The sequence below is a fragment of the Aegilops tauschii genome, chromosome 2 (genome assembly GCF_002575655.3).
Source record: "Aegilops tauschii subsp. strangulata cultivar AL8/78 chromosome 2, Aet v6.0, whole genome shotgun sequence".
Taxonomy (NCBI): domain Eukaryota; kingdom Viridiplantae; phylum Streptophyta; class Magnoliopsida; order Poales; family Poaceae; genus Aegilops; species Aegilops tauschii.
Window position 1 is genome coordinate 652,367,898 of NC_053036.3, and position 24,110 is coordinate 652,392,007.

General features: G+C 49.4%; 1 pseudogene; it reads right to left on the bottom strand.

The window, feature by feature from the left end:
• Window positions 1-19,117: 19,117 nt before the first annotated feature.
• LOC109750560 (uncharacterized) lies at window positions 19,118-23,679 on the bottom strand (annotated as a pseudogene).
• Window positions 23,680-24,110: the final 431 nt, after the last annotated feature.

A 24,110-nucleotide genomic window follows, 5' to 3' on the forward strand; every position in this document is an offset into this window, starting at 1 on the left:
CTAACCGGGCCCTCATACATGCGGGGCGGTGTGGTGCCATGTCTGAAGAGGCGGGACGGGGGCCCTGGGGGGATAGCAATACCACCGGAGCGTCGCACCGGGCCCTCATACATGCGGGGTGGTGTGGTGCCATGTCCAAAGAGGCGGCGCGCATCTCCGGGGTGTGCCCCCCCTCACGGACGGCGGCGCCGCCGGCACCTGGAGGGGGGAAACGGACGCGTCGGGTCTACACGGAGGGGATCTTGCTGTGGGTCTGGCCCGGATGTTCCTCCAAAGTGTTCCTATGGGCTGACCTAACACAACCGCGTGCAGAGTTCCACTGGTCAAAGCCCGTCCGTGTAAAGTCAAAGGGCTAGATCTCGTGGTCTAACGCTACATGGTTAGGCGGGACGGGGGCCCTAGGGGGATAGCAATGCAACAGGAGCGTCGCACCGGGCCCTCATATATACATCCAGGGTGGTGTGGTGCCATGTCCGAAGAGGCGGCACGCGTCTCCGGGGAGTGCCCCCCTCGATGCGGTGCCATGTTCGGACATGCCACCACACCACCCCGCATGGATCAGGGCCCGGTGCGACGCTCGGGTGGCATTGCTACCCCCCAGGGCCCCCCGTCCCGCCTAACCCTATAGCGTTTGACCACGGGATCTAGCCCTTTGACTTTGCACGGACGGGCTTTGAGTAGTGGACCTATCCACCCGGTTGTGTTAGGTAAGCCCATAGGAACACTTTGGAGCAACATCCGGGCCAGACCCACAGCAAGATCCCCTCCGTGTAGACCCGACGCGTCCGTTTCCCCCCTCCAGGTGTCGGCGGCGGCGCCGTCCGTGAGGGGGGGGGGCACACCCCGGAGACGCGTGCCGGGCGTTTGCACCCGCCACAACACTTCCAGACTTGTGAGAGGCCGCCTACGCAAGATTTGGCGGCATGCTAGCCCCCGGAGGCCGCCGACCACAGTCGTAGACACGCGAAGAGCAATCCGCATAGAGGGAATTGTTCAGATACTACTCCATCACGAACAATTATGAAAAATTACCATCAGTCCTATAGCACATGTGCCCACGTCGTGTAAAAAACTCATGATTTTATCGCGCTCCGAGTATTTAATAATATTCACGCCACATCGTTACCGCAGAACGTCTACTACCGTGTCATCGCCGTTCGTGAGGGGGGGCACCCCCCGGAGATGCGTGCCGCCTCTTCGGACATGCCACCACACCACCCCGCATGTATCAGGGCCCGGTGCGACGCTCGGGTGGCATTGCTACCCCCCAGGCCCCCCCGTCCCGCCTAACCCTGTAGCGTTTGACCACGGGATCTAGCCCTTTGACTTTGCACGGACGGGCTTTGAGTAGTGGACCTATCCACCCGGTTGTGTTAGGTAAGCCCATAGGAACACTTTGGAGCAACATCCGGGCCAGACCCACAGCAAGATCCCCTCCGTGTAGACCCGACGCGTCCGTTTCCCCCCTCCAGGTGCCGGCGGCGGCGCCGTCCGTGAGGGGGGCACACCCCGGAGACGCGTGCCGGGCGTTTGCACCCGCCACAACACTTCCAGACTTGTGAGAGGCCGCCTACGCAAGATTTGGCGGCATGCTAGCCCTCGGAGGCCGCCGGCCACAGTCGTAGACACGCGAAGAGCAATCCGCATAGAGGGAATTGTTCAGATACTACTCCATCACGAACAATTATGAAAAATTACCATCAGTCCTACAGCACATGTGCCCGCGTCGTGTAAAAAACTCATGATTTTATCGCGCTCCGAGTATTTAATAATATTCACGCCCCATAGTTACCGCAGAACGTCTACTACCGTGTCATCGCCGTTCGTGAGGGGGGGCACCCCCCGGAGATGCGTGCCGCCTCTTCGGACATGCCACCACACCACCCCGCATGTATCTGGGCCCGGTGCGACGCTCGGGTGGCATTGCTACCCCCAGGCCCCCCGTCCCGCCTAACCCTGTAGCGTTTGACCACGGGATCTAGCCCTTTGACTTTGCACGGACGGGCTTTGAGTAGTGGACCTATCCACCCGGTTGTGTTAGGTAAGCCCATAGGAACACTTTGGAGCAATATCCGGGCCAGACCCACAGCAAGATCCCCTCCGTGTAGACCCGACGCGTCCGTTTCTCCCCTCCAGGTGTCGGCGGCGCCGCCGTCCGTGAGGGGGGGCACACCTCGGAGACGCGTGCCGGGCGTTTGCACCCGCCACAACACTTCCAGACTTGTGAGAGGCCGCCTACGCAAGATTTGGCGGCATGCTAGCCCCCGGAGGCCGCCGGCCACAGTCGTAGACACACGAAGAGCAATCCGCATAGAGGGAATTGTTCAGATACTACTCCATCACGAACAATTATGAAAAATTACCATCAGTCCTACAGCACATGTGCCCGCGTCGTGTAAAAAACTCATGATTTTATCGCGCTCCGAGTATTTAATAATATTCACGCCGCATCGTTACCGCAGAACGTCTACTACCGTGTCATCGCCGTTCGTGAGGGGGGCACCCCCCGGAGACGCGTGCCGCCTCTTCGGACATGCCACCACACCACCCCGCATGTATTGGGGCCCGGTGCGACGCTCGGTGGCATTGCTACCCCCCAGGGCCCCCGTCCCGCCTACCCTGTAGCGTTTGACCACGGGATCTAGCCCTTTGACTTTGCACGGACGGGCTTTGAGTAGTGGACCTATCCACCCGGTTGTGTTAGGTAAGCCCATAGGAACACTTTGGAGCAACATCCGGGCCAGACCCACAGCAAGATCCCCTCCGTGTAGACCCGACGCGTCTGTTTCCCCCCTCCAGGTGCCGGCGGCAGCGCCGTCCGTGAGGGGATGCACACCCCGGAGACGCGTGCCGGGCGTTTGCACCCGCCACAACACTTCCAGACTTGTGAGAGGCCGCCTACGCAAGATTTGGCGGCATGCTAGCCCTCGGAGGCCGCCGGCCATAGTCGTAGACACGCGAAGAGCAATCCGCATAGAGGGAATTGTTCAGATACTACTCCATCACGAACAATTATGAAAAATTACCATCAGTCCTACAGCACATGTGCCCGCGTCATGTAAAAACTCATGATTTTATCGCGCTCCGAGTATTTAATAATATTCACGCCGCATCGTTACCGCAGAACGTCTACTACCGTGTCATCGCCGTTCGTGAGGGGGGCACCCCCCGGAGACGCGTGCCGCCTCTTCGGACATGCCACCACACCACCCCGCATGTATGGGGGCCCGGTGCGACGCTCGGGTGGCATTGCTACCCCCTAGGCCCCCCGTCCCACCTAACCTGTAGCATTTGACCACGGGATCTAGCCCTTTGACTTTGCACGGACGGGCTTTGAGCTGTGGACCTATCCACCCGGTTGTGGTAGATCAGCCCATAGGAACACTTTGGAGCAACATCCGGGCCAGACCCACAGCAAGATCCCCTCCGTGTAGACCCGACGCGTCCGTTTCCCCCCTCCAGGTGCCGGGTACCGGGTCCCATACAGACGGTAAACTAAGAATTTAAAAATGTAATAATTGAATTGATTAAAAACTCCGTTATTCATCATTGAAAATGTACAATTGCTGTGAACATTTTAGTGCTCGGGCACCGGGCCGGCTGCCCGGGCACGCCCGGTGCCCGAGCACTGAAAAGTTCACAGCAATTGTCCATTTTCTTCATATAAGTCTAATGAATACCGGAGCTTATAACGTATGGATTAGTGAACTATTTAAACAGGTCAAATTGTTTTTCCCTCGGCGAGGTGGGACTATTTTTTCAAAAAAAAGTAGTTGCCATCTATGCCTACGGCATAGCCGTCGGCATAGAGCCACCTTTATCCACTCGATGGCCCTCTCGCTGTCAGGTGGGACCACTCCTATGCCGACGGCCTGGCCGTCGGCATAGGGCCACCTTATCCACTCCTCCCGCTCCACTGACTTGTGGACCTATCCTATGCCGACGGCCAGGCCGTCGGCATAGGGGTGACCTTATCCACTCGCTGTTCGTCCTCCTACACCCATTCCCTCTCTGTCTCACCCTGACCCCAACCTCTCTCTCGACCCCGATAGCCGCCGCCACCCAACGCCGCCGCCCCGCCCCGACCTCGTCCCCGCCCCGGCTGACGCCCCGCCCCGACCGACGCCCCTCCCCTCCCCGACCTCGACCCCGCCCCGGCCGACGCCCCTCCCCGCCCCGACCTCGTCCCTGCCCCGGCCAACGCCCCGCCCCGACCTCATCCACGCCCCGGCCGACGCCCCTCCCCACCCCGACCTCGTCCCCGCCCCGACCTCATCCACGCCCCGGCCGACGCCCCTCCCCACCCCGACCTCGTCCCCGCCCCGAACTCGTCGCCTCCCAACACCGCCGCCCCGGCTCGACCTCGTCCCCGCCCTGGCCGCCGCCCCGCCCCGACCTCGTCCCCGCCCAACGCCGCCACCCCGCCCCGAGTCGACCTCATCCCCACCCAACACTGCCGCCGCTCGGTGGTGAGGCGAGGGCCTCCTGCCCGGAGTCACCGCGCTCCCTCCCCGGAGCAGCCGCCGCCTCAACCTCCTCTCCGTTAGGTCCGGCCCCCCTTCCCTCCCAAGAACATTTTTTCTGTTTTTTTCATGATTTTGCAGAGGATAAGAGGGCTAAATGTGATAGTTAGACACATAGATGGTAGTTAGATAGATAACTTGTTCATACGGATTTTTTTAGATGATTATGATGATTGTTAGATGAGAAGTGATAATGATGATTTTTTATGCTTCGATGATTTTGAGATGATGATGATGATAGATGACAGATGGTAGATGATGATGTTGATGATAGATGATGATGTTTTTTTATGCTTCGATAATTTTTGGATGATGATGATGTTTTTTTTATGATTCGATGATTGTTAGACGATGATGATGATATTGTGATGTTCTATTAGTTGTGATGTTCTAATTTTTTGTCGCGATGGAATTTGCAGGCTTTGTGGTGTCGCATTTCATCGGAGTGACCGTTGTCCGACGCGTTGGTCCCCCTGAGCATCCCTCTGCTGTTCGACTACTTCCTCTACAGCCGAGGGTGAGCTACAAGTCCATCTCGTCCCTTTTTTCATATCACTAGATTTCATTCTCAAGTCACCTGGCTTAACCTAGGTCTCCCGTCCGAAAGGGTTGCATCGATAAATATGCATTTAATTGCATATTTATCACCGCAGCTCTTTCGGATTGTCCAGCATTTTCCATGGACAGCCCGAGGATGTGTAGATTGGGTATGTTCTCCATGTTCTACCCCGTTCCGAGACAGGATTTCGGCGGCGCCTCCCCATTGTTCTCCGGAGCACATTCTCTCGGCTATTTGCCGAGACGTGTATCTGGAGAACAGCGGGGAGGTGCTGCCGAAATTTTGTCTCGGAACGGGGTAGAATGGAGAACGTACTCAATCTACACATCCTCGGGTGGGATTAGGACCCATCTTTACCTATTAGAGATGTAGGTGGATTAAACGTGGTAGAAACTGAAAATTTGATGTGATTAATTTAAATGAATCCTTAATTATGTTGTGTGGCTTGCAAAAAAGCAGAGGATGGCAGATAATCAGTGGATGTACAGTGGTTTTATCTGTCGGAATCGAGTAACATCAGAGTGGATCGCGAAAACCGATGTGTATTTGAAGGAGATATTCCGTCGTCCAATGAGAATTATCCCACCATGCCCCTGTGCGAGATGTGCCAGATGTCACCGTAGAAATCAGACGGACATGAGTGAGCACCTTCGCACGCACGGATATATGCCAAACTTTGACATGCCGCTGATAAACATAGCCGAGCAGGACCGTGGTAGAGAGGAGGTGATGCGACAACGCATCGATGGATATGAGGACAACGGGGTCAGGGACATGCTAGATGATGTCATTGTTGCAGAAACGGGAAATGCGACACCTTCAAAGAATGAACCGGAGGAGCCGGAGGCAACCGCAAAGGCCTTCTTGGAGGTCTTGGCCTCGTCGAAGAAACCTCTTTATGCGGGTGCGAAAATATCTCAGCTGGATGCCATCTCGCAACTGATTGCAGTCAAGGCTGAGTACGGCTGTAGCCAGAAATACTTCGAAGCATTCTTGGGAGTATGGGCTAACAGCCTCCCTGAGGGTCATGAACTGCCGAAAAGCATGTACGATACAAAGAAAATCATGAAGGCACTCTCTATGGATTATGAGAAAATAGATGTTTGCCCGAAGAATTGCCTTTTGTTTAGGCACGAGTATGCGGATGACAAGTATTGTAGGCAGTGCGGTTCGTCTCGGTACATTGAGGTGGTCGGTGAGGATGGTGAGAAAAAGCAGCTAACCATCCCCGTTAAGGTTCTTCAGTATCTTGATTTTATAAAAAGACTGCAGCGCCTTTTCATCACGAAGGAGTCTGCCAAAATGATAAAGTGGCACAAGGAAGGTATAAGGTACAATCCAAAAAAAATCGTACATCCATCGGAAGGGGAAGCATGGAAGTCGTTCGATGAAGAATACCCCGAGGAAGCAGCCGAGGCTGGGAATGTCAGAATAGCCATATCAGGTGATGGGTTGAATCCATATGGTATGTCGTCCAATCCATACATCTGCTGGCCCGTGTTTGTAATTCCGCTCAATCTTCCTCCCGGTGCCCTAATGCAACGCAAGACCATGTTCTTGTCGCTCATCATTCCGGGGCCTGATTATCCGGGGAAGCAATTGGGTGTGTTTATGCAGCCGCTGGTGGATGCTTTGCACCATTCTTGGTACTTTCCGACGTTGACATATGACCGGGATCTGCAGAGAAATTTCTTGATGAAAGTTTGGTTGCACTATTGCATGCATGACTTTCCCGGCTATGCTCTATTCTGCGGATGGTGTACAAGTGGGAAGATGCCATGCCCAGTGTGCATGCAGGCTCTGCGAATGATTTGGCTGAGTAAGGGTGGCAAGTATGTAGCCTTTGATCTGCATCGACAGTTCCTCCCTCCAGACCATCCAGACAGGGAAGACAAGAAGAACTTCACGAAAGGCCGGGTTGTTCATGAAGTAACCGAGATTCCAACATTTTCGGGGGCAGATGTTCTTGCTCAGCTAAAAGCTCTCCAGCCTAAAGTCAAAGGCAAAGCCAAAGCCAAAGCCAAAGGCTTCGAGGGATATGGTGAGACACACAACTGGACTCACATTACCCCCTTCTCACAGCTTCCCTATTTCAAGGACCTCAAACTTCCTTACAATATCGATGTGATGCACACCGAAAAGAATGTGGCAGAGTCCCTTTTCCACACGATCCTCAATATTCCTGATAAGACGAAGGATAACGTTAAAGCTAGAGCCGATCAACAGAGAATTTGTGATAGACCACGTCTGAACATGAAGCCTCCCACAGGCGGTCGAAAAAACTGGTTCAAGCCAGATGCTGACTTTGTCCTTAAACCGCCAGAAAAAAGGAAGTACTTATCTGGCTGAAACACATTTTGAAGTTCACCGATGGTTATGCATCGAATATAAGTAAGGGAGTCAATCTTTCAACGGGCAAAGTGACCGGCCTGAAGAGTCATGACTACCATGTATGGATTGAGCGGATAATGCCGGTGATGGTTCGAGGCTATGTCCCCGAGCATGTCTGGCGAGTGCTTGCCGAGCTAAGCCATTTCTTCCGCACACTCTGTGCTAAAGAAGTAAGTAAAGACGTGATTGAAAAATTGCATAAGAAGGCACCGGAGTTGATAGTCAAGCTAGAGAAGATCTTTCCGCCAGGCTTCTTTACACCGATGACACATCTCATTCTGCACCTCGCGAACGAGGTATTGTTGGGGGGGGCCTGTGCAGAATCGCTGGCAGTACGGCCCTGAGAGACAGAACAAGCATCTCCGACAGAAATGTGGAAACAAAGCTAAGATTGAAGCTTCCATAGCTGAGGCAGTTATCCTAGAGGAGGTGTCAGACCTCAGGACATCATACTATCCAGACCACGTTCCCCATCTGCATAACAAGGTGCCTCGATACAATATAGAAGAGCCGAAGTATCAACCCAAGCTCCATCTATTCAACGCGCAAGGTGGGAGGGCTGGGGCCTCGAAACCTTATAACATGCCACGACAAGAGTGGGAGGACCTCATGTTCTATATCTTGCACAACATCAGGGAAGTTGAGGAAGTGTGGATGAGGTAATACCACTACACCATTCCTTTATGTCTTCCACATCATCATGTTTTATGTTCACTTAGTCCCGGTCTAACACCGGTTTTCATTTTTTAGTGATTTCGTTCAAGAGGAATGGACGGGAATGAATCCTCCTACTGAGGCGGAGGCACTTACTCTTCTCCGCCATGGAAACCCTGGACGTAAAAAATTTGTTGCTTGGTTCATGGAGAAAGTAATTTTCCACACTCCCCTATTAAATACCTAGTTCAACATTTATTAGTTAACTAATGCACGCGAGACCCTAAGTCTGCCTGTGTTCAAATGTCGATGGTTCGATCCGCGGGAGGGGGTAAAACATACGCCTTCCATTGGTTTGGTCGAAGTTAAACCATCAACCGTCTATGCCGGAGCCAATCTCTTCATTGCGGCTACCCAAGCTACACAAGTATATTATCTGCCTTACCCATGCCAGAAAGAGTACCTAAAGGGTTGGGAAGTTGTGTTCAAGGTGTCGCCACATGGTAAGCTACCGAACCCGAATGAAGACGATTACTACAACATTAACCCCATGACATACAAGGGAGTGTTCTATCAAGAGCAACCTGATGATGATGATGTGGTTAGAAACGATGACGCTAGACCATTGGGTGATGATGATGTGGATCCAAATGACGACGAAGCACGGAATGATGGTGAGACCATTGTCAATGAAAATGACATACTTATGCTAGAAAAGTTAAACGAAGACGCTGACGACGAGGAAGAGCCTCCACCTCCGTCAGACAACGAAGATGATATGATTGATAGTGATGATGAGACGGACCGAGAAAGAGGTTACAACAGTGATGATTCATATGGTTTGTAGCAGATGTACGTGTCAAGTCTTTTTTTCTATAGTTTAGGAATATGCCTTTTATGCATTTTTATTAATGTGTTTATTATCATGCCTTTTCCTTCATTTCATTAATTTACTAATTGCTTATTCTCTTTTCAATGCAGGTTCGTGGAACATGGGCAAGGGGAAGGCCGACGGCGTGGGTTTCCTACGCAAGGTCGTTGGCCTGCCTAGTCGGAGTGGTCGAGCACGTAATCCTCCCCCCCCGGCTACTTGACGATGACTCCTCACAGGGAGGTCGAGGGAGAGGTGCCCCTAGAGGAGGAGGGGGCGGGGGGAGAGCCCCTAGAGGGCGAGGTGGTGGGGGAGAGCCACTACAGGGGGTCGCGGCCAGAAAGAGCGCACCCTCACCGACTTAGGGGTGTTGTCTTCGAGGCCATCCTCTAGTGAGGTACCCTCCTCTAGTGAGGTACCCTCCTCTGGTGAGGAGGAGGAGGACGAGGCAGGCGAGGAGAAGGAGGTTCGGGATGGGGCCGAGGAGGAGGTGGAGGAGGAGGACGAGGAGGAGGAGGTTGGGGAGGGGGAGGCAGGCGAGGAGGAGGGTGGTGGCGGGGATGATGGTGCTGGCGGGGAGGGGGTTGACAACAAGGGGTGGCTACGTGGTAACGCAAAGCTATCAAAGTAGGTTCCTGCTACAGAGGAGCAGAAGTGGCTCATTGAGCCCACGGGGAAAGAGTAAGTGCCACTTTATAATAATTTCATTATTTTGCTTGTCACATGCTCATTCCGGTTGTTATTTATTTTGCTTGTCACATGCTAATAGTTCATTCTTTTGCAGCAACTGGATATATTCTAAAGGGGTCCGTATTCCCAACGGCATCATCACCGTCTTGCTGAAGTTACACTGGCTGGGGTTGTACTGTCCGGATCCAGTCAGGCACCCGAACCATCGGGTCTTGGCCACGAGCTGGGAGCACTGGGAAGCGGCCCTCCACGTGGACCATGGGACCCATGCCAAGGCCGTGATCACCACTTTCTGGGTGAGTTCTCTTCAGAAGCACAAGTCCATTCTAGTTTCATGAATGATTTAACTCATGGCTTCTTCCATTCTTGTTTCGTGCATGATTGTAGAAATTCTATCGAGTTCTCCCGGAGCACAGGGCCAGAGCGGACCAGATCGTGCTACGCCAATGCAAGAAGAAGGCCCGCCAGATGCAGTACGAGGTGCGCTATGTGGCCATCTCGACATACCATCACGACTATCTTGGTGTGAAGATGACCAAGGAAGACGCGCGGAGGATGGGCATTACCTTGGAGAGGGACGAGTTCTTGAAGGTAAGTATAAAAGATTTTTCATTATGCTTTCATTATTCTTTCATTACCTTGTGGTACATTTCACCGTTTCGTGTTGACATGCCATTATGCTTTCATTATGTAGGTGTTACCAAATTGGTGTTATGGAAAAGACGAGTCCTGGGCGGCATTGGTGGATCTTTGGTGTGATGAGGCTGGAGCCTGGGTGGCTATGAGACTCAAAAACAAGGCTAACCGAGGGAAGGAGGGAGTACATGCTCAGGGAAACCGAAACCACTATCTCCACAAGGCAGTTAATGTATGACTAACCCCATTAAACATTCTTCTTCTTCTATTTACCATTACTTTCTTATGTATGACTAACCTCTATTTGGTGGCGCAGGAGGAGAAACTGAAGCGGCCGCTCTCACACATGCAGGCGTGGGAGATCGCCCATACGCGGAAGGACCCCAAGCCTGGCGAGCCCAAGTACTACGGCAAGAAGACCGCGCATAGGAAGAAGGCCTACTCCGATGGGTATCTGACGTTACATCCTGACACACCTGACCCCATTGCGGCGGATCTGGATGAAAGGGTGGTGGTGGGCATGGGGCCGAAGGAGCATGGTCGGGAGGCGGTTCTCGATGCTGTGATCACTCCTACTATCTCCTACACACAGCTCCGTCGGATCGACCCGACCCTGAGCCAGCGCACGAGCACGCCCATGAGCAGTGCACCGTCACTGTCCCTCTTTCAGGAGCAGCAAACTGTAAGTATTTTCCCTTTATCTTCATTGCTCCCTTTATTTTCCGCATTTAGTAGTTTTATGAGTCTCATCATGTCATACTGTAGGCCTACATGGAGTACACACGTCAGGAGACCATGGCGTGGCACGACCGCCTTCATGCATACCATCAGCAGAGGGATCGCCAGATGCAGCACGCTTTTCAGGAAATGGCGGCCGGCAGGTGTCCTCAATGGCCATCAGCAGAGGGTCCTCCAGCACAACCAACGTTGCTGACCTTTGAGGAGTTTGTGGCACAGAACGCTGGCCCCTCGCCGGTTAGTTCATCCCCAATCTATTCACTCAAAGCATATCATGCCTTTCAACACAGTCATATATCCCGTTAATATGTCTTTTCAACATCCAGGGAACCGGTGGATCAACCGTTGTCGATGGTCTTCGCAGCACTCCCGAGTCACGGAGCCCAACCACTCCGATCCATGGAGGCGGAGGCGGAGGTGGAGGCGGTCTTGGCGGTAGCGCTGCCGCTAGCACTGACGACCTGGGCTTCAGCGGTCTTGGCGGTGACGACCTCCGCGGTGCTCGACGTCCTGGCGCTTAAGCCTTTTGGTTACTTGTGTGCTTATGCTTATCTATCTTTAGATGACTTGTGTGTGGTGATGATGATAAACTTGTGGTCTTTGATGGTCCTTTAGATGACTTGCGTGCTTCTTTATATGCTTATGCTTATCTTTATGTTGATTATGATGATGCTTATGCATATATTGTTGTGATGGTGACGGATGATACTTAGATGTGTTCTATATGTCTATTTCCATCATATATATCTGCTGATATGTGCTGTATATCTGAATTGAATTGATTTGAAAACAAACACACAAAAAAATCAAATACAAACTATGCCGACGGCCGACGGCTAGGCCGTCGGCATAGGGCTGGCCGGAGCTCCTAGTTGCTGACGCGTGGCATCTATGCCGTCGGCATAGACTCCACGTGTCAGCAACTGGGAGCTCCTCGGGCAAGTCTATGCCGACGGCCTGGCCGTCGGCATACATATATACTAAGCTGACGGCCAGGCCGTCGGCATAGCCTTGCCCCAGGAGAGCCCAGTTGCTGCCACGTGGCAGGCCTATGCCGACGGCCTGGCCGTCAGCTTAGTTTAAATCTATGCCGACGGCTAGGCCGTCGGCATAGGCTTGCCACGTGGCGAGCAGGCGTTGGTCAGCACTTGACGGCGGCCGCCGTTAGAAGGTAACGTTGCCGACGGCCAGGGCCGTCGGCATAGATGTACGGACACCGTCAGGATAGGGCCTATGCTGACGGCCTCCCGGGCTACGCCGACGGATATGTTGCCGATGGTCCTATGCCGACGGGGGCCGTCGGCATAGGCCTGTCCCGACGGCCATTCAGGGCTATGCCGACGGCCAGGGCCGTCGGCATAGGGTGCGATTCCGGTAGTGATCAGTAGTCTAGCGATTCTCATTTTAATGCAATCGGCGAATGGCGAATTTAATTAAAATGAAAAGATACAGAGGAAGGGCAAATTAGTCAGTAGTCCTAGTATGAATCTTCTCCATCTTTTGAATCAAAAAATAAAAATAAAAAATTCTCAACTAGTTTAGCCTTGTTGAGAAATCTAGAGCTAGAAATACTGGCCGGCGATGGACGAAGATGGCCGGCGATGACGGGCACGCACGGGTAGTGTTCAGTTGAGCCTCGACGATGGCATAGCTTAGCTCTGTGCCGACAGGCACGACACACCACCACCGGGGGTGTAACTCCATGTCCAGGCCGAGTTTGACGAACTGCAGCGGCTCCACGCGGACGACGCGAGTTCGTGTTGCATGGGTGGGATCCTGCCTGAGATGGCGGTGATGGCATGTTCGGCGGCGGTCATGCATGGTCGGATGCGAGGTGGGCGCCGGACTCGGTCGAAGATGGGTGACGCCGCGCGCGGAGATCCGGAAACTTGGGTGCAATTGTGGTTGTGGTTGGTCTACAACTACAAGCAAGCTGGCCGCTAGCTGCGTCTGGCACGGGATCTGCAACATATATACTCTGCTCCTGCTCCTCCTTTGCAACAAGCAAGATGAATCGTGGTCGGCGGACAATGCCTGCCTATGGCGCGACGACGTCGAAGAAGGGCAACTCAGCTCGAGTGACAACTAGCCTCAGACGACACCACCACTCGGCAACGGCATATATAGGCACACCGACCGCGGCAAGGCACGAGGGAGGTGATGGACATGGAGAGCGAGACGGTTTCGCCATCCGGCCACAAGACGGAGACGGAGACGGAGACCGAGTCCCCGACCCGAGGAGAGGAGAGGATACAGAATAAATTCTTGGGCTTGGGCGGCCCTCTTCCTCGCCACCGTACCGTGAGATATCATCATACAGATACAGATACGTTCCATAGTCAATCGCACATAGATAGATATAGATGTCCAACTTTTCCGTTGAGGAGGAGATGCATAATACTAGTAGTACTACCCAACAACAAATCAACAAGGCCGTCGACTCGGCTTACCTTGTTGATAATGCTGACAAGGCCCTCGGCTTTCTCATCCATGAGACGCAACGGTTGCGCCGTCGGATTCAGTCCCGGCTGAGCAATTCTCAAGATGAAGATGAAATCCACCGCGTGCCCTCGGACAAGCTCCAAAAGATTCGTCTCATGTCCACCGCATTGCTCAGCATCTCACAGCTTATAAACACCCACATATCTCCTCCTCGTAACGACAAGGAGGACGAAATTCCTTGGCATCTTCGTTTTCACGATTCCGGCTGGGAGTCCACGTGGGGAAGCCGACCGCCAGCCCATGGCACATTTTACGACACAAGTAAGATTGCTTTTTTTTTCCTTGTAATTATATAGTATGATTCAGTTTCCATATATATCGACACAAAAATAATTCCTTTTCTTGTGTATGCATGCAAATTTACGAAATCTACTACTTCCTCCTCCGATCCATATTACTTGTTGCTGGTTTAGCACGTGTCGCTCGACTAGTTTGATTGATTTCTAAGCCCGCCCGCACTCACTTATTTCAATTAATCTGGTGTTGCAGCTACATGGAGTCCTATGCAGTTTACGCACACGCCTGCTAAATTTCCATACTCTTCTATGGTCGGCCGCGCCTTGCAGATCTACTCTATCAAAATCGTCAACCTCAATCCCAATCTTGACTGGCCTCTCCATGTCTACGGCGTGGTTGCCGCACGAGACTGCTTTGACCACAACCGCAACATTCTCTTCCACCGGTCCGAGGCTAACTGCCAACGAGTCACCCAAGATGTATGTACAGTGCCAACCTTCTTCCTATCTACTCCCTCCGTTCCTAAATATAAGTCTTTTTAGACATTTCAAATGGACTACAATATACGGATGTATGTAGACATATTTTAGAGTGTAGATTCACTCATTTTGCTTCGTATGTAGTCACTTATTGGAATCTCTAGAAAGACTTATATTTGGGAACGGAGGGAGTACTTTTTGATTAGTTTGTTTCTATTAAGTACAGTAATTATGATGCTGCTGCTTGCAGGACCCTTTTTTGCATTTGATCGGCCCGTCTCGTGCAATTGTGGCTGAAGATCGTGTTAGGTTTGAAGTCCAACTAAAAATGAAGTACGGAGCAGAGTCCAAAGATACAGCATTGTTCACTTCCAGCTATAGTTACGGTTTTGACAGGCGGTGCTCCACCATTCTGATCTACAGCCGTTGTTGTATGGCAGAGTTAAGCCTTGAGGGGCTTACTAAAGCAATCCAGGCCACCATTGTTGGTGTTCGCGTTGTCAAAGGAAAGTGGCCTTGTAAGTATGGATGCCAAGTTTCTTGCTCCTTGTCTCCTGTAGTAGAGGAGGCTATTGATTCCATGCCTATGGAAGTTGTGTTGCTTGAATCTCGCGGCAAAGAAATGCCTGCACGTTCAGATGGTTACATACATTTATCAAGGAATGTGGTTTCGGTGGATACACATAGTACATTGAAAGTTTGCATACAAGCTTACTCGAATGCTGGTTCCACTCCTCTACAGGGTCATGTGAACTTTCCTGTACAGCAATGCCAAGTAAGCAAGCGGAAATGCTCACTTGGCAACTCTAGGGTGGTGGAGATCATTGTTGCTTGGTCCCTCCTTCCCATGGACGAGCTTGGCTAGTACCGGAGGGATATTATATTGTACCCTGATCGATGATTGCATGCAGAATTTCTGTATCAAATCTAGCTTATGTTATCTGGTTGATAGTGCACCAACTATGACATGTTGAAGTATTTGAGTATCGACCGTCTATCTAAGTGTTTTGAGTACCTGCAGCTTATGTTATCCAACTATTTACTGACTTCTCTTTTTCAAAAACAAACTATACTGACTTATGTGGGGTGAAATATTCTGTTTTGATTATAACTAGCAAATGCGCGGGCTAGCTTATGATATATTCTGTTTTGATTAAGGTGTAGTTGTGTAGTTATGTTTTAATTAACCCGCAAAGGAGTCTTGTATCACTGTGCCTAAAAACATGTACTCTCTAAAATTTTGAGGAGTATCCAGCCGAGCATCCTTTAGTGGAGCAGATTTTCTTTCTAAGAAATGGTCGTTTCTAACCAATCTTCTAAATTTAACGGAGTAAAATTTTGTATTTTTCCCAAAAAAAAATCCAATTCTAGTTTACATAGCACATTATAACGGGTGAAAATCCAAATCGGTGCGCAGGCTCATCTGCTCCCGGTCAGAAAAAAATCAAAACAAATACTAGAAAAATTCAAACAAATCCAATTTTTTTGTGTGGTAGATAATTTGATGCGTGAGGTCCACTCCAAATTTCAACTCATTTGGATATCTGAGCAGCTCTCGGCAAAAAAGACAAATCGGATCAAAACAGTGCGTGAACAGTAAACTTTTTTACAGACCCCGATTTTGTCTTTTTTGCAGTGAGCTGATCAAATGTCCAAATGAGTTGAAATTTGCAGCGGACCTCTCGCATCAAATTATCTAGCACCCAAAGAAAATTTGGAATTTTTTAATTTTTTCTAGTATTTGTTTTGAATTTTTTCATCAGCGCGGGTGCAGCTGAGCCCGGGATCAGAAACGCCACACTCACTGCAACGTACATATTTGCACACATATTAAATCTAAACATAATAAGGTTCACACACTTTACAAATTCATAGTTTCCAAACGAAATTATTACAAATTCAAACACACCGAAGCGTCCAAATGAAGTAAATAGCATGATAAAAGTACAACTACAAAGTGCTATGGAGATGCCAATGATGCTCAACAAGAACATCTTGGAGCTGGTAATGAACTTCTTGGTTCTTGATCCCGCGATGCGCTTTGAGGAATCTCTGTATCATATTTGCATCGTGCTCTGGCTCAACGGAATCCCCATTGGTGATGTACCGATAGTTCTCAAGTATGCATCTCTCATCTTTAATGATCATGTTATGCAAGATGATGTAACATGCCATAATTTGACATAAAACATTCGGGTTCCAATACCCGGCAGGGCCACGAACGAAGGCAAAATGCTTTTGAAGTACATTAATAGCTCTCTCCACATCCTTCCAAGTTGAATCTTGCCGTGTTGCCAAGAGAGACCTTTTGTTACCTTTTGGACGCGGAATTGTTTTGACAAATGTGGCCATGGAGGATAGATGCCATCCGGAAGGTACTAACCCATCGTGTACTCACGACCATTGACCATATAGTTGCAAGGAGGAGCCTCTCCGTCAACAAGCCTAGCAAATAGTTGTGATCTCGATAACACATTCAGGTCATTGTGAGAGCCAGACAATCAGAAGAATGAATGCCAAATCAATAGATCCTCTCATGCAATAGCATCAAGAATGAGTGTTGGTTTTTGCAGTGGACTTTATACTGACATTTCCACCCTGCAGAGCATAGTGAGGTGTAATGGCCGGCTAGATACGTTGAGCCACTACTAGCGATCGACGAGGCATGGAGATGACCGGCAAAGTATAGTGAGGAGTCGTGAAGCTTGGAGGAAAAATATCTGAGCTGCTTTTCGGCGGCGGGGTGGATGTGGCGGTGCGGATTTTCAGCTCGACTCCGGCGACAATGAGGGCGTCGGCCAGCAACAGGCTCATACTTGGCAGAAGGGTGGCAAGGGCGAAGGGAAGCAGCAGGGTAGGGCGGTAGTCGCTAGCACCAGCGCTGGCGACACCGTAGCAGGGGGCGGGGCGTGAAAAAGAGTCCCCAACTTTTACTCGGTCGGGAGGAAGCCGAGTATATTTAGGAGTTCACGTTTCCAAGAAGTATATGATCCCCCGAAAAACTTGAAGTCAAATGCACGTACATTCTGTATGTATTGATATCTGATTCTTGACTTCTAGCTTCATTCTAGTGAATTTTGGTGAAGCATATTTTAGAGTGTAGATTCACTGATTTTTCTCCGCTTGGAATCTCTAAAAAGACTTATATTTAGGAACGGAGGGAGTACAGCTTCAGCAAATTAACAAGTCTAATAACTACTGCACTGAAGCAAATTCTAAAATTAACAAGTCTGGTAACTACTCCACTGAAGCAAATTTACCCTAGCGCCCCATAATATTACGGATTTGCTGCTAATTAGCTAAAGAACAGTGCCAAATTAGTGCTGATTACCCACCGCTGTCTATCCCTAACCCTAGTGGATGGGGACAACGGACGGGGCAGGACGCTTACCCTGGGCGGCAGCTCTTGACGAAGCGATGGTGGAAGCGGTGGTGGGTGGAGGAAGCGACGGCGCGGACGGTAGACAACGTGTACGGCGGCGGCTCCGGTTGCCGGGGATGCCTTCGGCCGGGGAATCATTCGGGCGGGGAGTTGGCAAGAGAGAGTGAGGCGAGGAAGAAACTGGGAAATTGAATAAGGTGAGGACTAAATTTGGTATGGTGTCTTCATTGCACCCTTGTAGGGTGTGATAAAAAATTGGAAGCGTTACGGTAAAAATTTGATGTACCTCATGTGCAAACCGGACACTCTCAAACGAAGTGTCAGGGTTTGGAACATAAACCACCGCCTTCCGCGTGCTACTCCATTTATTTAAATCATTTGGACTTCAAACATTTTTCATTAGTAATAGACACCATACAAAACCCCATGATAAAATTTGGGACTACTCTAGGTTTAATAAATGTGTGACTGCCCGCCACTTCTAACTTTTGCAAATTTTGTATTTTTTGTCGCGGTTTACTGAAATATTGCTGTGGCGGCCACAAGTTTTGCCCGCCACTGTTGCGAAACCAATGCTTGCTTTCAGCATCCGGGCAAATTTGAAAGAGCTTGGCGGATGGGTATTTTTGCCCACCACTATTGTGGTGATTGCAGTGGCGGGGAATTTTTGTACCCGCCATTGCTACTTTTCCAAAATAGCAGTTAAGGTTTGAGTGAAGCGTTTTGGTGCCCAGACTCATCTGCATCCGGTCAGAAAAAAATCAAAACAAATACTAGAATTTGTTTAAGAAAATTCCAATTTTTTTGCATGGTAGAAAATTTGTTGCGGAGGTCCGCTTCAATTTTCAGATCATTTGGACATTTTAATAGCTCTTAGCAAAAAAGACAAGTTGGATTAGAACAGTGCGTGAATAGTAAACTTTTTTACATACCCCGAATTTGTCTTTTTGCCAAGAGCTGCTCAGATGTCCAAATAATTTGAAAATTGGAGCGAACCACACGCATCAAATTATCTACAATGCAAAAAAAAGAATTTTTTGAATTTTGCTAGCATTTGTTTTGATTTTTTACTCACGTGGGTGCAGATGAGCCTGGGCTCAGAATTGGATTAGCGTGGCGGTTTCTAGGACCATCACTAATTTGAAGCAACCTATAATCCTTTTCCTATTAGTCTGGAGTGGACGAAGAGGGAAAGAGAGGGGCGCCACCGAGAGGAGGTCGAGATAGCTAGAGACATGCAGGAGCCCGGATCGGAGGGGCATCGAGAAGAATTTTTTTAGGAGGAGAAAAACCGTCGATGGTTCTGGGATGAACCGACCTAAAACAGTTGTAATACATCGACGTATTTTTTCTCAATAGTAGGCAGTAAAAAAGTAAATAAGAGGAGAAAAATGAAATGCTAAAGAGTTTGGTATATATGATTGACAATCTGGTGATACAGAAAAGGTTGACATCTTACATAGCCACATATATGGCTGGGCAATCAACCAAGAGGTCCACCTTTTCCTTGACAAGCAACGACCAGGCTACAACCACCTCCACTGTGGCGTCGCCAACTGAACAATCACGTGTGCTTGTTTGGCATTGCTGAACAGGAAAGTCGATGTGGCCCTTTCGAGCAATCCAGCTATGGGACTTCCCATAGGCTTCTATGGCCACTCTCAGCGTTCCTTGTGATTCCACTGAAACCACTTTCCTCGACAGTTGAAGGTAGTTCTCCGAACCTCTATGCAATCCTTCACCACGGCGGTCAAGCAGCACAACTGGCCTATAAGGGCATCTCCAGGATCGATTTCCTGCCCTTTTTGCCCGTTTCCCGGTCGAAGCCAGGAATATCGCTTGCGTCGATGCAAAAGCAGTCGTCCGGCGCTTCAATTTTTTTTTCTGCATGCGACAAATGAACTGGCGGCCGGCGCTACCTGAATGATACGATTAGTACGTGGATCTCAACAAAATCAAGAGAAAACAGAGGCGCTTCGTTACCTGATGCGTTGAGAGCGCGGACGCTTACGTTATTGTTTTATTTTCGATTAAATCGCGAAGCGTCTACAGATTGGTATTTGCGTTGCAAGCAGGGACTCCTACACAGGCGCTAAGCAAAATATCCTTTTTCTTTATCTCCTCAAGCGCCTACACAAGCGCTTCGCGTTGAAGATGTCCTAAGTGGTAGGAATAACCTCCGTCGGAACAAAGGGAGACCAAGAGCAAAAAACTCGACATCCAAATTTGAATGGCCAATCCCCTTTTGTAACACGTACGTGCACCCACGATAGTAGCCTGGACCCTGGAGCGATCTATCAAGCTGCTGAAGGGTTAACTCTGTTGTACAACAGTCGTTGGAGAGCGAGACAATTGTACAACCATCACCATCTGAGCCACTTGATGGGTCATCTTCAAGGCGGTGTCCAAGACTGATCAACGTTGTATCTTGGAACTCTGCTCCTTCAACTGTTTGGAGTTGAACTTCAAAGTCAACAGGCTGCAGAGCAACAATCACACGAGATGGACCAGTCAAGCATAAAGAACAATCCTGCAAGCATCATATCATCATTATAGTAAACTCCAATGGCTAATCGCAATAGACTACAATGGTAGGAACAAGAAACAAAGAAAAATGACATGTAAACAAAATAGAGTACATACTTCTCGGGTGAGTTCTTCGTACTTAGACCTTGATCGAGAGAAGAGAAGAGAATGTTCCGGTTGTTTCTGAATTATTTTAACCTCTAATCTCTAATCACCACCCCTCATCACTTGCTCAATTTATCCTCTAATTTCTAATCACCCCTCATCATTCCAAATCATCTAACTTCCCGGACGGTCACCCATCCTCTCACTACTCCAGCCTGAGCACGCTTAACTTTCGGGTTCTATTCTCCCTCGTTTCCAAGTCTGCACTTGTTGTTTTCCTGACAATAGTAGGATGTCAATTCTATTAACCCTCAGGAATTTAGCTTGAGCATGAAGTGACACATTTCATTGTTTGAGTTTGAAACTATTGTTTTAAAAAACAATAATTATTTAGTAACACTAATATTTCTGGAATAATTAGTTTGACCACTGTTTGACCAGATTTGACCAAAATTTAAAAAAAAACTGAAATAATTATTTAGTAACACTAATATTCTAGAATAATTAGCTTGACCATTGTTTGACCACAGTTTGACCACAATTTGAATTTTTTTGAATTTTTTTGCCTCTCCAGATCTTAAAAGCCCCGTATCTTTTTTTCTGTTAGGTTTTTGAGGATTTTGAAAATGTTTAACGGGGTTGCCCCGTTAAACTCGGATGTAACTTTTCGAGTAGATGATTTTTCATATAAAAACTTTTTCATCCGAGTTCGTATGCAAAAGTTATGCCCATTTTAAGAAATTCCAGAGAGATTTTGCAAATAAAGTCGAAATTCATATTTGTTAATTTTCCCAACAACTAGACCACATATCACATGGGAAACTTATTTTATTTTATTTTTTTTGACATTTCCATCATTTTCTTTTGTTTTTTCTAAAACTGAAAAGGCGATCCGGGGGGGGGGGGGGGGGGGGTAGAGTTTGAAAATGAGGCCTCAAATCCCTTTAGTCCCGGTTGGTCTGGCCAACCGCGACTAAAGGCCTTCGGGCCAGCCTGAGGACCTTTAGTCCCGGCCAGGCCAACCGGGACTAAAGCCCCTCCCGTCCGCCAGCTGTCGACCGAGCGCGCTGGGCCCAGATAGTTGGTCGCGGGTCTCCTCACGAACCGCGACTAAAGACCCCTTTGGTCGCGGTTCGATTATTTTGGGGACTAATGGGGACGTATGGAAGCCTCTTTTTCTACTAGTGGCAGGGGATGGGATGGTATTGGGTGTGTAGTGTGTAAAGAGCATAGGGCTCAATGCAGCTGCAGCACCACAGAAAAATGTCTACTTTCAGAATTCTAATATGAATAATAAGAAAAATAAATTAATAAGCAAAGTAAAGATATCATGAGACCCCTAGAGTGCAGAAACTATGGTCCAGATTTACCACTACACGCGTGTTTAGCCCTCCCGGTCACACCGCACGCCCACCTCTTCTTTGGCCCCTTCAAACACCCACGCACCAGATGTAAAAAAGAAGAAGAAACGCCCACGCATCATCGCCCCCGCGCCATCTCCAGACAGTTTCTTTTGATCGGACTCCTATTCCAAGTCCTTCTTTTAAGTTTTTTTTGAATTGTTTGGATAGCTTACCAGATGTGTCATGTGGTAAATAAATTCCTTTTAAGTATTATAAGGCAAGAAACGTAAAGGATGTTGGACTTCCATGAGCATACACTTGTCAAAGATAGTGATGATTCCTCGAGCCTATTGATTATAAATGCCAAATTAGTTTGATGTATTTTATTTATTTACCATTATGATAATATATGATTGAGAAATGAAGAAGCATTGTGGTACATGAAAATATTACCAATATATACCAGGAGCATACAAGGAGAAAGGAAGTTACTTACTTGTATCCATAAATCCACCGCACCGTCCGATCCTGCTGCCCCACACATCTTCCCAGTATGTCCGATCATAGCCAAAAAATTCTTGCTCGACGTCCATCCTTTCCTTGAGATACTCCATTATTGTGGATACGTCCTTCTCCTGCTCCTCCTCCTCTTCCACCTTAACGTCCTCATACTTGTTCTCTTCATCCTCCTCCATGACAAACTGGGCCAACGTGTTCTCGTAATTATCGGGAAATCGAGAATATTTCCTGAAAAGACTCGGCAAGTTGATCTGCCCCAGCTCCGGCTCCAGCTCCTGGTTTGTGATGAATTCCTTGGAGATTTGCCTATTTAATTCGAAACTACTATGCGGACGACACTTCACCACACGAACTTTGGACGACGGAGGAATTAACGGTGCTATCCAGTGTTTGGTCTATGCATGGACGGCTTGATGTACTATGTCATCTGAAAATCGTTCAGATTTGTCGTGTGTGTAGCAGCGTTGATTTAATTTGGCTGCCGTATTGCACAGCTCAGTGGCCTTGTATGAGCAGATGGGGTCATTGGATTTGTTGAGAAGATGGAGCATAGAAAGCATCCGATGGCCCGGGTCCTCCGTATCCTGGAGCATCAAGTTGAAGTAGTCCGTGAGTTGATGATTCTCATCGTCCTCGTCCCTAGAAGAAGTAGCAGGCTCCTTTGTGGCGATCGTCCACGTTGTTGGAGAATCGATTTCATTCCAGAGAGAGAAGGCGGGAGTAAGTGAGCCAAGCAAATCTCTGCGCTCCCTCTCCACGGAGATGATTTCATTTACCAGGGATTGGGATTGGGATTGGTGCTTCCCTTTCCCCATCTTCTTCTCTTTTTCTCTTTTCTCTTGTTTGATTTGATGATGATTTTTTATTTGATTGACCACGTGTTTCTTGGTCCGGCCGCTGCAAGGAGCTGTGTATATATAACAGGCTTGAATAATGCCTCCTTTCCTATAGAAATCCGAGGTGGTAATAAATTAAGTTTCGTTCCTTCTCCTTCCTTAACTGCAGGCCGAATCGTTTTGGTCCTCCCCCCAGTCGAACTGCAGGCCGAATTTGTTGTGCTAATGCACGTGCCGGATATAGAAAAATCGCACGTCCGGTTTGGTTACGTGTAGAATCAATTTGGATCAAATCAAGAGCATCTACAACCACAAGTCATAAAAGCGCCTCCACGGACAGTGCCTGGTCAGCACACAAAAACTCATTTCCATAATCAGATACCATAATCTTCAAATCATCAAATCCATACGATTACATGCAACATAGAACTACTCGAAATTTTCACCATTGACCGTCCTTTTGTTCCGAACGCGTCCATGTCTAGTGGCAGGTTGAGCCCCTTGAAGTGAAGGTGCGGTAGCGGGCGAGGTAGAGTAGGACATGGGACATTCGTCGGCTCATGGGACTCGACGCGTCGCCATCTCCCATGCCCTACTCTTCCTTGTCGGAGCTCTTGGCCTACACGTCGCCTATGGACGTGAGATCGATGATTGATTTGTCGTGGTGGGAGGCCGACACGTCCACCATGACGCGGTTGCGGCGCCAGGTGTCGCCGGTCACCCGTTGTGGCACCGGAGTGCGACTCTACGTCGCCGGCGTCCGTCGCAATGTCTTCCACGGTCGCACAGCCTCCGGCAAGACAGCGGCACTAGCCTCACGTCCGATCCATGTGTCATTTGGGCGCCATAATCGATTGCGTCTGTCAACTTCTCGGTGCGCCATAATCGACTGCATCTCTAATGCCTGATGAGTCGGCGCCTTGGGCGGTGACTGCATCCCCTTCTGGTGCCTTTCTTGTCTTCTCCTCTATTCCCTCCTGCAGTCAGAGCAGGAGTGTCGTGGACGTAAGTGACGAGGTGGACACTGTTGGCTAGAGTTTGTTGCCGTTGTGTAGCCGTAGACGTAGCCATGGATGTCGATGTCTAGGTAGTCAATCATATGTTTTTGACAAAGAGTGC